The sequence below is a fragment of the Salvelinus sp. IW2-2015 genome, linkage group LG11, assembly GCF_002910315.2.
Source record: "Salvelinus sp. IW2-2015 linkage group LG11, ASM291031v2, whole genome shotgun sequence".
Taxonomy (NCBI): Eukaryota; Metazoa; Chordata; class Actinopteri; order Salmoniformes; family Salmonidae; genus Salvelinus; species Salvelinus sp. IW2-2015.
In genome coordinates this window covers 32,262,314-32,279,382 of record NC_036851.1, presented here as the reverse complement: position 1 = coordinate 32,279,382, position 17,069 = coordinate 32,262,314, and the positions used below count along the sequence as shown (strand labels likewise).

The following is a 17,069-nucleotide window of genomic DNA, read 5'->3' as shown; positions in this document are numbered from 1 at the left end:
TAGCCAGGCTCGAGGTCAGGGGCAGGCAGAGTGGTCAGGCAGGCGGGCTCAGAGTCACGACAGGCAAGGGTCAAAACCAGGAGGGCGAGAAAAGAGACACTGGAAAAAGCAGGAGCTGAGACACAAAAACGCTGGTTGACTTGACAAACAAGACGAACTGGCACAGAGAGACAGGAAACACAGGGATAAATACACCAGGGATAATAAGCGACACCTGGAGGGGGTGGAGACAAGCACAAGGACAGGTGAAACAGATCAGAGCATGACAGTACCCCCCCTCTAAGGGCGCCACCTGGCATCCTACCTGGGCGCATAACTGGTTGACCGGGGTGTCGGCGTTGGAAGTCGGCGATGAAGGCTGGATCCAGGATGTCTCTAGTGGGAACCCAGCACCTCTCCTCCGGGCCGTAACCCTCCCAGTCAACCAGGTACTGGAAACCCCAGCCCRGTGGTCGAACACCCAGGAGGTGTCTCACCGTATATGCCGGCTGGCCATCGATGACAAGGGGAGGAGGGGTGGGCCTGGAGACAGAAGACAAAGGGCTGTGAGAGAGGGGCTTAATCCTAGACACATGGAAAGTAGGGTGAATACGGAAGGTATGGGGTAACAAGAGACGGACAGCAGTGGAACTAAGGACTCTTAGAGACGGGAAAAGGACCAATGAATGGAGGGACAGTTTGCGGGACTCCACCCGAAGGGGCAGGTCCTGTGTGGAAAGCCATACCCTCTGCCCAATGCGGTAACGTGGAGCTGGAGTCCGGCGGCGATCCGCTTGTTGATGATACCTGGAGTTGGTCTTGAGAAGTGCTGCCCGAGCTCTTCTCCAGGTACGTCAGCAGTGGCGGACGAACATCTGGGCCGAGGGTACATTGACTTCCTGCTCTTGTTCTGGGAAGAGCCGAGGCTGATACCCCATGGAGCACTCAAAAGGGGAGAGTCCCGTGGCTGAACAAGGAAGGATGTTCCGGGCATTCTCCACCCAGACAAGTTGCCGGCTCCAGGTAGTGGGTTGGTTGAGACCAGGCATCTTAGGGTGGTTTCCAGGTCCTGGTTAGCTCGCTCCAACTGGCCGTTGGATTGGGGATGGAATCCGGAGGATAGGCTGGCCGATGATCCAATAAGAGTGCAGAACGCCTTCCAGAACTGAGACGAGAACTGAGAACCCCGGTCAGAGACAATGTCCACCGGGAGTCCATGGATCCAGAAGACGTGCTGATAATGAGCTGGGCCGTCTTCTTGGCAGAGGGTAGTTTGGGGAGAGGGATGAAATGGGCGGCCTTGGAGAACCGATCCACTACCGCCTGAAGTAGAGTATATTGTGATAAATTGCAGGCCACACTACTTGCCTAGAGAGTTCTCAGCTATACTTTTCGTGGCTGTTTATTTACCACCACAAACAGATGCTGGCACTAACACCGCACTCAGTCAGCTGTATAAGGAAATAAGCAAACAGGAAACCACTCACCTAGAGGCGGCGCTCCTAGTGGTCGGAGACTTCCATGCAGGGAAACTTAAATCAGTTCTACCAAATCTCTATCAACATGTTAAATGTGCAACCAGAGGGAAAAAAATTCTAGATCACCTGTACTCCACACACAGAGACGCGTACAAAGCTCTCCCTCACCTTCCATTTGGTAAATCCGACCACAACTCTATCCTCCTGATTCCTGCTTACAAGCAAAAATTAAAGCAGGAAGCACCAGTGACTCGGTCTATAAAAAAGTGGTCATATGATACAGGACTGTTTTGCTATCACAGACTGGAACATGTTCCGGGATTCTTCCGATGACATTGAAGAATACACCACATCAGTCACTGGCTTTATTAATAAGTGCATCGAGGACGTCGTCCCCACAGTGACTGTACGTACATACCCCAACCAGAAGCCATGGATTACAGGCAACATTCGCACTGAGCTAAAGGGTAGAGCTTCCGCTTTCAAGGTGCGGGACTCTAACCCGGAAGCTTACAAGAAATCCCGCTATGCCCTGCAACGATCCATCAAACAGGCAAAACGTCAATACAGGCTCGTCGGATGTGGCAGGGCTCGCAAATTATTACAGAGTACAAAGGGAAGCACAGCCGCGAGCTGCCCAGTGACACGAGCCTACCAGACGAGCTAAATCACTTCTATGCTCGCTTCGAGGCAAGCAACACTGAGGCATGCATGAGAGCATCAGTTGTTCCGGATGACTGTGTGATCACGCTCCCCGTAGCCGACGTGAGTAAGACCTTTAAACAGGTCAACATACACAAGGCTGCGGMGCCAGACGGACTACCAGGACGTGTGCTCCGGGCATGTGCTGACCAACTGGCAGGTGTCTTCACTGACATTTTCAACATGTCCCTGATTAAGTCTGTAATACCAACATGTTTCAAGCAGACCACCATAGTCCCTGTGCCCAAGGACATAAAGGCAACCTGCCTAAATGACTACAGACCCGTAGCACTCACGTCCGTAGCCATGAAGTGCTTTGAAAGGCTGGTAATGGCTCACAACACCATTATCCCAGAAACCCTAGACCCACTCCAATTTGCATACCGCCGAAACAGATCCACAGATGATGCAATCTCTATTGCACTCCACACTGCCCTTTCCCACCTGGACAAAAGGAACACCTATGTGAGAATGCTATTCATTGACTACAGCTCAGCGTTCAACACCATAGTACCCTCACTAAGCTAAGGAACCTGGGACTAAACACCTCCCTCTGCAACTGGATCCTGGACTTCCTGACGGGCCGCCCCCAGGTGGTGAGGGTAGGTAGCAACATATCTGCCACGCTGATTCTGAACACTGGAACTCCCCACGGGTGCATGCTCAGTCCCCTCCTGTACTCCCTGTTCACCCACAACTGCATGGCCAGGAACGACTCCAACACCATCATTATGTTTGCAGACGACACAACAGTGGTAGGCCTGATCACCGACAACGACGAGACAGCCTATAGGGAGGAGGTCAGAGACCTGGCCGGGTGGTGCCAGAACAACAACCTATCCCTGAACGTAACCAAGACTAAGGAGATGATTGTGGAATACAGGAGCACCGAGCACGACCCCATTCTCATCGACGGGGCTGTATTGGAGCAGGTTGAAAGCTTCAAGTTCCTTGGTGTKCACATCAACAACAAACTAGAATGGTCCAAACACACCAAGACAGTCGTGAAGAGGGCACGACAAAGCCTATTCCTCCTCAGGAAACTAAAAAGATTTGGCATGGGTCCTGAGATCCTCAAAAGGTTCTACAGCTGCAACATCGAGAGCATCCTGACCGGTTGCATCACTGCCTGGTACGGCAATTGCTCGGCCTCCGACCGCAAGGCACTTCAGAGGGTAGTGCGTACGGCCCAGTACATCACTGGGGCAAAGCTGCCTGCCATCCAGGACCTCTACACCAGGCGGTGTCAGAGGAAGGCCCTAGAAATTGTCAAAGACCCCAGCCACCCCAGTCATAGACTGTTCTCTCTACTACCGCATGGCAAGCGGTACCGGATTGCCAAGTCTAGGACAAAAAGGCTTCTCAACAGTTTTTACCCCCAAGCCATACGACTCCTGAACAGGTAATCAAATGGCTACCCGGACTATTTGCATTGTGTCCCACCACCCGCCAACCCCTCTTTTTACGCTACTGATACTCTCTGTTCATCATATATGCATAGTCACTTTAACCATACCTACATGTACATACTACCTCAATAAGCCTGACTAACCGGTGTCTGTATATAGCCTTGCTACTGTTATTTTCAAATGTCTTTTTACTGTCATTTTATTTCTTTACTTACTTACTTTACACAGACACACACACACACATACCTTTTTTTCACACTATTGGTTAGAGCCTGTAAGTAAGCATTTCACTGTAAGGTCTACACCTGTTGTATTCGGCGCACGTGACAAATAAACTTTGATTTGATTTGCACAGCTATTTTCAGGTTTCTCCAGAGATGTTCAATCGCAGGCTCTGGCTGGGCCACTCAAGGACATTCAGAGACTTGTAATGAAGCCACTCCTGCGTTGTCTTGGCTGTGTGCTTAGGATCGTTGTGCTGTTGGAAGGTGAACCTTCACCCCAGTCTGAGGTCCTTAGTGCTCTGGAGCATGTTTTCCTCAAGGGTCTCTCTGTACTTTGCTCCGTTCATCTTTCACTCGATCCTGACTAGTCTCCCAGTCCATGCCGCTGAAAAACATCTCCACAGCATGATACTGCCACCACCATGCTTCACCGTAGGGATGGTGCCAGGTTTCCTCCAGACGTGACGCTTGGCATTCAGGCCAAAGAGTTCAATCTTGGTTTCATCAGACCAGAAAATCTTGTTTCTCATGGTCTGAGAGTCTTGAGGTGCCTTTTGGCAAACTCCAAGTGGCTGTCATGTGTCTTTTACTGAGGAATGGCTTCCGTCTGGCTATATAGACAGGTGTGTGCCTTTCCAAATCACGTCCAATCAAATGAATTTACCACAGGTGGACACCAATCAAGTTGTAGAAACATCTCAAGGATGATCAATTGAAACAGGATGCACCTGATCTCAATGTCGAGTCTCATAGCAAAGGGTCTGAATACTTATGTAAATAAGGTATTTCTGTCTTTTATTTTTAATACATTTGCTAAAAGGTATAAAAACCTGTTTGCGATTTGTCATTATGGGMTATTGTGTGTAGATCACTGAGGAAAATGTTTATTTAATCCATTTTAGAATAAGGCTGTAATGTAACAAAATGTGGTAAAATTCAAGGGGTCTGAATACTTTCTGAAGGCACTGTATGTGAAAACAGCGCATTTCTATGATCCGTGGTAAACCCCCCACCCCCATAATAAAAAGAAGTCCAGTGGCTATAAGATTCAGGCTGGTTCCCAGACTTGCCCAATACAAGATCATCAGRAGACTACATCACCATCATCTACCATCCTCTGTCTAGCTCCCTTCGCTCAAGCCATGAACTGACCTTCTCCATCTTTGGAGGATGCAGCTTTCAAAGACTTGGCCTCTATTGGTTGACCTGTCATGATATATTGGTTTTTTTCTTCTTTTTTTTTCTTTTAGAGCTTTGAGATTCTATGAAAAGTGCTATAGAAATGTAATAAATTATTATAAATTATTATTATTAAAAAGACAAGAGTTTCTAGCCCAAGGCTCCCCACATCACCTGTCACGCCCTGACCATAGATTGCTTTGTAGGTTTCTATGTTTTGTTTGGTCAGGGTGTGATGTGGGTGGGCATTCTATGTTGTATGTCTAGGTTGTCTATTTCTGTGTTTAGCCATATTTAGGTAGCCTGTTTTCCTTTGTGTTTTGGTGGGTGGTTATTTTCTGTGTCTGTGTTTCACCATACGGAACTGTCTCGGTCGTTTGTCAGTTTATTGTTTTTGTTCATTGTTCAAGTATTCTTATTAAAATGGATACTTACCACGCTGCGCATTGGTCCTCCTCTTCTCATTCCAACCACGACGAGCGTTACAGAACCACCCACCAAAAAAGGACCAAGCAGCGTGGTATCGGGCAGCAGCGYGTTCTGGACTCTTGGACATGGGAGGAGATTCTAGACGGAGAAGGACCCTGGACACAGGCTGGGGAATATCGTCGCCCCAAGGCAGAGCTGGAGGCAGCGAAAGCAGAACGGAGATACTATGAGGAGAAATACAGGAGAATAGAGGAACAGCGGAGTTATGAAGGGACACGGCTGGCAAGGAAGCCCGAGAGGCAGCCCCAAAAATGTATTGGGGGGGGCACACGGGGAGTGGGGCTAAGTCAGGTAGGAGACCTGAGCCAACTTCCCGTGCTTTCAGTGGAGAGAGGAGGTCCGGGCAGGCACCGTGTTATGCGGAGATGCGCACGGTGTCTCCAGTACGTGTGCTTAGCCCGGTACGTTACATTGCCGCTCCTCGTATCGGCCGGGCTAGAGTGGGCATCGAGCCAGGTGCGATGAAGCCTGCTCAGCGCATCTGGTCTCCAGTATGTCTCCTCGGTCCGTGTTATATGGCACCAGCCCTACGCACTGTGTCTCCCGTGGGTCTGCACAGCCCAGTGCGTCCTGTGCCTGCGCCCCGCAAGTGCCGGGCTAAAATCAACATCCAGCCAGGACGGGTTGTTCAGGCCCTTAGTTCGAGACCTCCAGMGCGCCTCCACGGACCGGTCTATCCTGTGCCTCCTCCAAGGACCAGGCCTCCAGTAGATCTCTCCAGCCTGGTGAGTACTGTGCCTGTTCTAAGAACCAAGTATCCTGTGTGTCCCTCCAGTCCGGACGCTCCAGAGCCTCCCTACAGTCCGGACCCTCCAGGGCCGCCCGTCTGTCCTGAGCCGCCCTTCAGTCAGGAGCCGCCTGAGCCGCCCTTCAGTCCAGAGGCGCCTGAGCCGCCCTTCAGTCCAGAGGCGCCTGAGCCGCCCTTCAGTCCAGAGGCGCCTGAGCCGCCCTTCACTCCAGAGGCGCCTGAGCCGCCCTTCACTCCAGAGGCGCCTGAGCCGCCCTTCAGTCAGGAGCCGCCGGAGCTGCCCTTCAGTCCGGAGCTGCCCTTCAGTCCGGAGCTGCCCTTCAGTCCGGAGCTGCCCCTCAGTCCGGAGCTGCCCCTCAGTCCGGAGCTGCCCTTCAGTCCGGAGCTGCCCCTCAGTCCGGAGGCGCCCCTCAGTCCAGAGGCGCTCCTCAGTCCAGTGGTGCCCTTTATTAGGGTCCCCAGTCCTAGGTCGGCGGCGAGGGTCGCCGCGCCAAAGACGCCACTTAAGCGGGCTAAGACTATGGTGGAGTGGGGTCCACGTCCCACGCCAGAGCCGTCACCGCGGACAGATGCCCACCCAGACCCTCCTTATAGGTTCAGGTTTTGCGGCCGGAGTCCGCACCTTGGGGGGGGGGGGGGGGATACTGTCACGTTCTGACCTTAGTTCCTTTGTTTTGTCTTTTGTTTTAGTATGGTCAGGGCGTGAGTTGGGTGGGTTGTCTATGTTAGTTTTTCAATGATTTTCTATTTCTGTGTTTGGCCTGATATGGTTCTCAATCAGAGGCAGCTGTCAATCGTTGTCCCTGATTGGGAACCATATTTAGGTAGCCTGTTTTCTGTTGGGTTTTGTGGGTGGTTATTTTCAGTCTTTGTGTGTCTGCACCAGACAGAACTGTTTTCGGTTTTCCTTTTTGTTTCACTTTGTTAGTTTGTATTTTGTCGTATTTCATTCTTATTAAAAGTCATTATGGATACGTACCACGCTGCGCATTGGTCTTCCGATCCTTCCTACTACTCCTCATCAGAGGAGGAAGAAGAAAGCCGTTACAGATATGAAAAAGTGTTTGTACACCAAAAAATAACATTAGCTATGCAGCTGTAATTAAATTTAAAAAACACACTGAATTATTATTATTATCAAATTATTATTAACATCCCCTCTTGACTTGGCCTTTTCGAACTGGGCCTTGTGTGCAACTTGGTGCATAATCTAAGGGAACAACATCACACTGCTACAATAAGCTGCCTCCAATGTCATTTTAGAGAATTTTGCAGTACATCCAACCGGCCTCACAACCGCAGACCACGTGTATGGTAATGTCTACGTTGTGAATCGAGTGCCCCAAAGTGGAGGTGGGGTTATGGTATGGGCAGGCATAAGCTACAATTGCATTTTATAGATGGCAATTTCAATGAACAGAGATACTGTTCCTGAGGCACTTAAAAAAAAAAAGAAGATATCTGTGACCAATGGATGCATATCTGTATTCCCAGTCATGTGAAATCCATAGATTAGGGCCAAATGAATTCATTTAAATTGACTGATTTCATCATATGAACTGAAACTCAGTAAAATCTTTGAAATTGTTGCCTTTTGCGTTTTATAGTTAATCCAGAGACTTACCTTTGCCCCAACTCGGCAGTTTCGTCCAGATCATCATGGCATTTGTAGTTCTTTATGATAGCCACATTAAGAGCTAATTAGCATTTCATTTGTTGGGGGTAAATACAGGCGAACATATTGATAAGTCACCTTGAAGGAGAGAGATCAAAATGTCACGCCAGGGTAAGCCTACACGAAACACAGCACCTTATTTGAAATGTTTCTAAAATCCCCTATGGGGAAAAATGAATGGTACAAAAAGGATTGGAACCATTTTCCTGTTTGACCGCTAGGTTTTATAGGTATTGTAACTCATACTGTGGTATTCCAACCCTGTTCCTGGAGAACTACACTCCTGRACGTATTCGCTCCAACCCCAGTTGTAACTAACCTGATTCAGCTTATCAACCATCTAATTATTATAATCAGGTGCACAGTGACGCATATTCATGAATGCCAAGGGAAGCCAGGCTTCTCCAAAAAATATACCAAATAAAAAAACATAAATTATATTATCTTTTAGTATCTCTGTGTTTCATAATTTTCCTTCAGTTCGCAAGAGGCTGAATGGATCTCACCGTAGAAAGCATCCGAGCAAGCAAAAACAGCGCCCCTCTGTCTCTGTATGTGTAGGCCATCTACATGATGTTGTCTGGTCAGAAAGACTAAGATTGACCACGAAACGTGCAATTTTTCCATTCACTATAATAGGGGATTATGTTTTCTGTTCGCAATGCCTACAGTACCACGGTRGGCCTTGAACTTCCATAGCTTCAATGAGAGGGGGTAGTTGTTCTACTCTGTATTCAACACTAACATAAGTCAGACAGGATCTAGTCTCTGAGATGTTCTTCCTCTTAGATTCAGCAGGGGTGTATCATTATTCAGGGGTCTGACCATCTTTAGAGACTTAAACTGCCAAGTCCCCAAAGTAAATCTGTTTTGTTAGACTGACACATTGTTAGCTGGTTGTCAAAATACATGCATTTCCTTTGGAGCCATTATGCGTTGAATGAATGATGATGCTGCTATTGAGCCAAATGACTAGATGGCCTGAATCATTAGCTGCTATACTTTTTTTGTTTCTTCAAGTGTTGGGTGGGTCCCATCAAGATGTACATCAAAGGCCTAACTAAACCTTAAATAGTTCGGATGCGGCATAGAAAGTTAGACTATTTTGTCCCGTGTGGCTCAGTTGGTAGAGCATGGCACTTGCAACGCCAGGGTTGTGGGTTCATTCCCCACGGGGGGACCAGGATGAATATGTATGAACTTTCCAATTTGTAAGTCGCTCTGGATAAGAGCGTCTGCTAAATGACTTAAATGTAAATGTAAATGTAGACTTCATTTGATTGCAGTGCAGAATAGTCTTGGGCCTTTCTGGACCAGAAAATAAGCACTTGTTTTCTTACTGTGTGGGCTCTGTTTCCAATCTGTTAATTCACCAATAAAATGTTTTTTTGTGACTTAGTTGAGTGGTCTGTTAGGCCCTTGCTCAATGCGAGTCAGGCCTCAAACGGCACAAATGCCACTAACACAGCACTTGTTTCTAGTCATAGTTATATGACCGGGGTCTCATTCTATTTCTTCCTCCTCTGCTTTGTCTATTCTGTAAAGCTTCACTTACCACTTCTCAGTAGAGTTAATCCAGCTGTCAATTTGAAGGTCCTATATGACCCAGGTCAGCGGTGATGGTTACCTACTTACCTTCATGATTGTCTGATTAAAGATGCTGTCTGGGACCTTAAGCACTTAACAGATTCGTATCATATCATGCAGATTGCAAAAATCATATCATACGAAATGGATGATGTAGTACACAACTGTTCAAGTTTTTTGGGGACCAGTTTTGGCTTGTGAGTAGGTGATTGATGTGTGATGATTACGGAATGATTGGTAACAATTAATTGTCATGCAAATGGCCATGGTTATTGTCATGTTTGTATAATTTCTTTTTTGTTTGAGCTTGTAAGGCATCTTTGAAAATGAGCTACGACATACCTAATGAATAGAACACAGCTTTGGTGACACCCCTCAAAAATAAATAGTTTTGACCACTTTTGGAAGTTAAAGTTCTCCTTCCGCCCTTGCCGTTGTGCTCGTAAAAATATGACCAGCTTAATAACCCACTTTATGTAAAAACAAATTTAAAAAAATGCTATTGGGATAATTTATATCTACTTGAGTATGAAGGGGAATCCCCACTTCTCCTAAAATGAATGCATTAAGACGATTATTTGTTAGTTCACGGTTGTCCATAATTGTTGGTTACACAATTGTGCCAGCTCTACTCGTGAGCACTACTTTCAAAACTACTAGCTGAAATTATACAAAAGCTCTGGAGCATCACATTTTGGGAAATTAGCTATAAAACGGCAAAGCATTGACATTGAAAGGGTTAAGCCTTGTCTCCAATGTTCCCTTGCATTTTTTTTATTTTTTTATTTAATTTTATCCCCTTTTCTCCCCAATTTTCGTGGTATCCAATCGCTAGTAATTACTATCTTGTCTCATCGCTACAACTCCCGTACGGGCTCGGGAGAGACGAAGGTCGAAAGCCATGCGTCCTCCGAAGCACAACCCAACCAAGCCGCACTGCTCGGAAGTCAGCCGCACCAATGTGTCGGAGGAAACACCGTGCACCTGGCCCCCTTGGTTAGCGCGCACTGCGCCCGGCCCGCCACAGGAGTCGCTGGAGCGCGATGAGACAAGGATATCCCTACCGGCCAAACCCTCCCTAACCCGGACGACGCTAGCCCAATTGTGCGTCGCCCCACGGACCTCCCGGTCGCGGCCGGTTGCGACAGAGCCTGGGCGCGAACCCAGAGACTCTGGTGGCGCAGCTAGCACTGCGATGGCCCTTGCATTTTTTACGGCACTGAGCAAATTTCAGGTCTGCTGAGCACAAACTTGAATGTTGTAAAAATTCTATGCNGCAGCTAGCACTGCGATGGCCCTTGCATTTTTTACGGCACTGAGCAAATTTCAGGTCTGCTGAGCACAAACTTGAATGTTGTAAAAATTCTATGCAACTTCCGGCACACGTTTACTGTGAAAGCTGAGGCTGTACCCGCTTTAAGTTAGTTTTAACAGTGGCCAAGTAGGCTACTGTGGTTATTTGATCACAATGTCGGCCTACCAGAGTGGCCTACCATCAAAAACAATAGAGAAAAATGCATCCCATAACATGGAAATAGCTGTTCTATCATTCAGCCTACAATAGCAGCCAATATGTGGTGTTAATTATTAGCCTACTTTTGAASAATAACATGCAGGGCTTGACATTAACCTGTTAATCCATTTGTCCTTCAGACAAGGAGGTGACTGAAAATGTTGTTTGACGCAAAGTTTCCAAAATAAAATTCACCATTATTACAGAGAATCAGATACATTATACTACCCTCTGCCTATTGGCTACATAGCTTATTCAAGACGTCTCAAATTACAACACTTGCCCCTTTAAGACATAAAAGCTCTTTAACCTGACTCACTTTTCAATGATGGCTGGTAATGCACACATTTTGTGCTCTTGTAGGAAGCAACCACTCCCCCATTGTTGACAAAAAATGTGCTATAACTGGGCTATAACTCACTCGCTAGCAAAGAATATGAACAAATGTGCACAGGTGGCTACATGCAGCTCTCGATTTGATCTCAAAACAAGCGCAAGTGACCTCTCATGCTGCAAACAGTCCAGTTGAATGGCACAGATCCATATATGGCAATGGCTATTTGCATATAGGACTACTGCAGCTCTGATTGGTTATAGCTCACCGGTCTATGTAGAGTACTGGCCTGAGTCATGCCTATCAGTGCAATAGAATCCTACTCCAATGCACTCTGCTACAAAAAAATCTCTTACACAGTTAGTTTTGAGAGGGTTTGGGGAGCAGAGGCTCCTCTGTATGGGGCTAACCTGTCCCGGTGCAGTGCCACCTTTCTCCCCCTGGGAGGAAGCTACACCCGGTAAACAACCTCCCCTACCCTCTCCAGGACGCTGCAGAGTCCCACCCAGTGACTGTCCAACTTGGGGCATCTGCCTTTTTTCCTTAGGGGGCTGTAGACCCAGACCAGCTCCCCAGCCACAAAGTGCCTTCCCCGGGTGTGCACGTCATAGTTCCTTTTCTGCCTCACACCTACATTCACCAGCTTGCTCTCTGGCGAAGGTGTGGGCTGTCTCCAGGCGGTCCTGGAGTCTCCGGGCATACTCCGGCCCCGGGGGAACATGAGGGCTATCCAGGGGCTGATCAAACGCCATCTCAGCAGGGGTGCGGATCTCTCTCCCCAGCATGAGGAGGGCAAGCGTGCAGGAGGTGGAGTCTTGGAGAGCATCCTAACCAGTTGCATCACCGCCTGGTATGGCAACTGCTCGGCATCCGACCATACGGCGCTACAGAGGGTAGTGCGTATGGCCCAGTACATCACTGGGGCCAAGCTTCCTGCCATCCAGGATCTATATACTAGACGGTGTCAGAGGAAAGCCCAAAAAATGGTCAAAGACTCCAGTCACCCAAGTCATAGACTGTTCTCTCTGCTACCGCACGGCAAGCGGTACCGGAGCACCAAGTCTAGGTCCAAAAGGCTCCTTAACAGCTTCTACACCCAAGCCATAAGACTGCTGAACAATTAATCAAATGGACACCCCCATTTATTTTTACACTGCTGCTACTCGCTGCTGCTACCCCGCACACTGACTCGGTACCGGTACTCCCTGTATATAGCCTCATAAATGTTTTGTTACTTTTTAAATTAGATTTTTTACTTTTGTTTATTTAATAAATTATTTCTTAAATCTATTTTCTTAACTGCTTTATTAAGGGCTTATAGTGAGCTTTTCACGGTAAGGTCTACACCTGTTGTGTTTGGCGCATGTGAAAAATAAAATTTGATTTGAGATGCAGCCCTATTGTGTTGCTGTCAGCATGTGTAGGAGTGCTGAATCTGGGTCTCCCTGTCTGTGTGGCTGCAGTTGTCGGAGGCTCTGACAGAGGGCGCTGTGCTGTTTGACGCTGCGTCAGACACTCCCCTGGAGGAGCAGAGGACGGAGGCCATGGTGCGTATCCAGGATGCCCTGTTCAACAGACTGGGCCCTGAGGCTCTGGGCCTGCTACAAGCCTATCTAAGAGATAAGAAAGATCAGGAAATGATTTATATATTTTTTTACACATATTTATCCCCTTTAATTTGCCACTAAACTATTTCCATATACAGAGTGTACAAAACATTATGAACACCTATTCTTTCCATGAAACTGACCAGGTGAAAGCTATGATCCCGTTATTCATGTCACCTGTTAAATCCACTTCAGTGTAGATGAAGGGGAGGAGACGGGTTAAAGAAGGATTTTAAAGCCTTGAGACAATTGAGACATGGATTGTGTATGTGTGCCATTCAGAGGGAGCAAGACAAAATATTTGAGTGCCTTTGAATGAGTGTATCAAGAACTGCAACACTGCCGGGTTTTTCCACGCTTAAGTTTCCCGTGTGTATCAAGAATGGTCCACCACCCAAATCACATTCAACCAACTTGACACAAATGTCGGAAGCATTGGAGTCAACGTGGGCCAGCATCCCTGTGGAATGCTTTCGACACCTTGTAGAGTCCATGCCCTGACGAGGGCAAAAGGGGATGCAACTCAATATTAGGAAGGTGTTCCTAATGTTTAGTACACTGAGTATGCTTCCATGTTCTTTTTTATAACTGGCTACCTTCAGATGAGGCTTGTAAGCGTCCTAGAGCAAAACAACCGACACGTACGTGTTTGTGCGAGTCATATCAGTGTTTAGCCAAAACTGTTCAGGCGCTACAGAAGTTTTTGTCTCAGGGTCTGACAAACACTGCTTGTTGTCACGCGGAGCGGAACAGGTGAACCCAAGAGCAGACTCTGACGAGGAGACTGGGATGAGGTAACCAWGGTATTTATTGAAACACGGGGGGAAGATTGAGTGCAAGCCAGGGGAAGCTCGGGCGGGTTGCCGGAAACCAGGTGCGGAGGCTGAGGCTGGAGCGAGAGGTTTTGGGACAGGTTAAACAGGTCCGGAGGGGAATCCAAGGGAGCATAGAGTGGGGAATCCAGGACAGAGTAGCAGGACTGACGAGAAGTCGGATTGGAGACAGGGACCAGAGTCAGAGCGGGCTCAACTGTAGTGGAGATGAAAACCTCGTCAGGCAAGGAAAAACAGGAACAAATGGCTAGACACATGGACTAACTGAGCAGAGATTATGATCTGGCAGTGTGGAAGTGGCAGGACTGAGTATTTGTAGAGGTCTTGATAATGGAACAGGTTGCAGCTGGTGGGGATCTGCTCTGACTCCAGCACACCTGTCTCCCCCACACAATCACACACACACAGAGAGAGGGAGAGAGCACTGGGGAAGTGGCGGCTGGTCAAGGAGACACAGGATGAGCACTAGAGGGCATGGCAGGAGCAGACGTGACACTTGTAGCTCGGCCACCTTCCACCGCAGATGCGGAAGGCTGCCATTGGCGGATGCAGTGGATTGAGCCCATGCAAAAAAGATCTCTAGCTTAAACAGACTGATTTTTTAAATTATGCTAATTCAATTTACATGGGGACATCGACTCTAGGGGGTTAACCCAGGCACAAGGACTATTATACAATTACAAGTTCATGTTTTTCTCTTCCTCCTACAGGAGCTGGTGACCTTTGCTAAGTTTGTGCTGAACCGATTCCTTGCCCTGGCGGCCAAAAACGAGGCCTACGTAGAGCTGCTCTTCTGGAAGCGTGTGGGAGCTGTACGTGAGATGACAGAAGGCTACAGCAAGCCTGGAGAAGGGTGTGTGTATGTGCCTGGGTGTCAATGAAATAAGTGTGTGCGCATTTACTATGCGCTTTTCAAGGTTTCCATTTTTAAAAGTAATTTATTGTTCTCATGTTTGTTTCAGAGAGGGGTCCAAGAAGAAAGCAAAATGGACGCCAGAGGAAGAGGAGGAGCTGTGAACACTCTACAAGGAGCACCGCGACTCTGAAGGTAAACAAACGGCATCACTCATTTTTWATTTCCTGACCTTTTATCACCAATCATTTCATTTAACTGGTGTTTTATGGTAACCATTCCATACATAGATATGCTTGTCCCATATTCTGTCCTTGAACTTTTGACTTTCACAGTGCCACACATTGTGGAGACTCTGCTGCCATTGCTTAGCAACACCACCCATCAGCGTCAGCAAGTGGTGGCCCAGTTGGTGGCGATGGYGCTGGTGGATGGTGTCAAAGACCTGAAGAAACTGAGGTCAGTCAGTGTCTGTCTGGGGGCCATCATGTCTAGGCTACATCCTGTAACCTGCTAGCTTTTACCATTTGAGATTCTATATTAATGTCTGTGGATGTAACATACTGTTTACATGTCAGTACTAGTTGAGTATTGAAAGGACAAAACTTGACCTGTAACCTCTGATCTGACTTCCCTCAAGGAAAGGCACTCATATTGTTCTGTGGACAGAGGAACAGAAGGAAGAGCTACAGATGCTGTTTGAGGAGTTCAGAGACTCGGATGGTACGTTTTGAAGGTGTTCTTGATTCCGACGCTATACAATATTACCATGGTGATATGGGGTAGCAGTATTCTTCGTCTCCGTGGTGATAATGGTTGCAGACCTGGGTTAAATTACTATTTGAAATCTTTCAATGTGCCGTTTTGCGCTCATTCTATTGGTTCCATTGTGCCAGGGAAGCTCAATCAAGCCCAGCTAAAGTATTTTGAATTCAGATAGTTTTTTAACCCAGTTCTGAGTGGTTGTTATATTTCCGTAGACGTGCTGGGGAACATCCTGAAGAAGTTGGCGGCTAAACGGTCCCGCGCCCGCCTGGTGGAAAAGCTGCTCAGCATGGGCCTAGTCCACGACCGACGGGAACTCCACAAGAAGAAGATGGCGCAACCCTAATGCTCTGGGGAAGAGCTCTGGGATTGGAATGGTGAGGGGAATTTATTTCACATTTGTTGACTCTTATTGTATTGGGTGTCCAGTATAGAATAGGTTGGCAGTCTAGAAATGTCATAAAAGTAGCACTACTATTATGACTGAAGAAAGTCAAAGTATTTGTGTGTAATCTGTTAAACTGAAGAACAGTTCCTGGCTGACCTCATGGCGGTCTAACAGAAGAGCCCATCCATGGGCTGAGATAATGATGATGCACTCGGAGGAGAGCGACGGCAGGAGAGGCAGGCTCAGGCAGCCAGACGGAGGAAAAGCCATCCCCGGAGTGGCCATCCCCAAGGAGCCCCATCCAGGAGCAGCCGGAGGTGGAGGCAGACTCCCATGAGCAGAGAGCCCAGGCCCTCTGAGGCCTGCTGCTGGCCCACAAGAGGAAATAGCCATCTGCCTCAGCAGAACACAAAGGTCAGCAGATTAAAGACATTGGATGTGTCTGAAATGGCACCCAATTCACTATATAGTGCACTACTTTTGACCAGAACCCTATGGGCTGTGTTCAAAAGTAGTGCACTAATGAATAGCCATTATCTCATACTCCATTGATAACTCTGAATTGTGGAGATCTCATAGAATTGATCCAAGGTTGTTGCTTAGTTAACCGTAACTTTATTAGGGGATGTAATATTTCCATCAAACTCTTCACAAATCTAAGGTTTTTTACTGATGCTGTTTTGTGTTACCAAAAATCTGAATATGATTAACTACTGTATATGCGCAAACATCCACTTATATCTGACAAGCCATTTCTTTCTCTTCAGATGTCACACCTGTTGAGGATATAGATTCAGACAGTGCACCTCAGAGGTGAGAGTTCTCCATTCTGTACACAGTGTATTTCTTATGCAATAGCATAGCATTGCCTGTTTATTTTCTGACTGTTTTCTCCTCTCCTTGACCATCACAGATCTTCAGAGAATAAGAAGACCTCCAGCAAGAGAAGCAGAGTGCTGTTGTTGGACAGCGATGAGGATGGAGATACTGTGCTTTAACCTAATCATAAATCTAGTCCTGTTAGTTTTACCCACAAACTCCTTTGCCTTTGTTTGGCAAGAATGGCAATGACTGGCGTTTGTTAAAGAAGAAACGGACTGGCATCCAGGCTACAAAATTATTAATACGACATGTTTTGCTAACATTGCTGTCTCCTCTCCTGACAGAGGTCTCCCTCACTCTGGACCTCGTGGCTGACAGGGACGCAGTGACTCAGTCACTCCGCCCCTGCCAAGGGCAGACGACAGAGGGTCTTGATTGACGATGAGCAAGATGATGATTAGAGGAGAAGTCTTCAGTTTGAATC

The 17,069-nt window shown here is 47.5% G+C and overlaps 1 pseudogene; it reads left to right on the top strand.

The window, feature by feature from the left end:
* The first annotated feature begins 12,036 nt into the window (after positions 1-12,036).
* Positions 12,037-16,761, top strand: LOC111970686 (uncharacterized; annotated as a pseudogene).
* Positions 16,762-17,069: the final 308 nt, after the last annotated feature.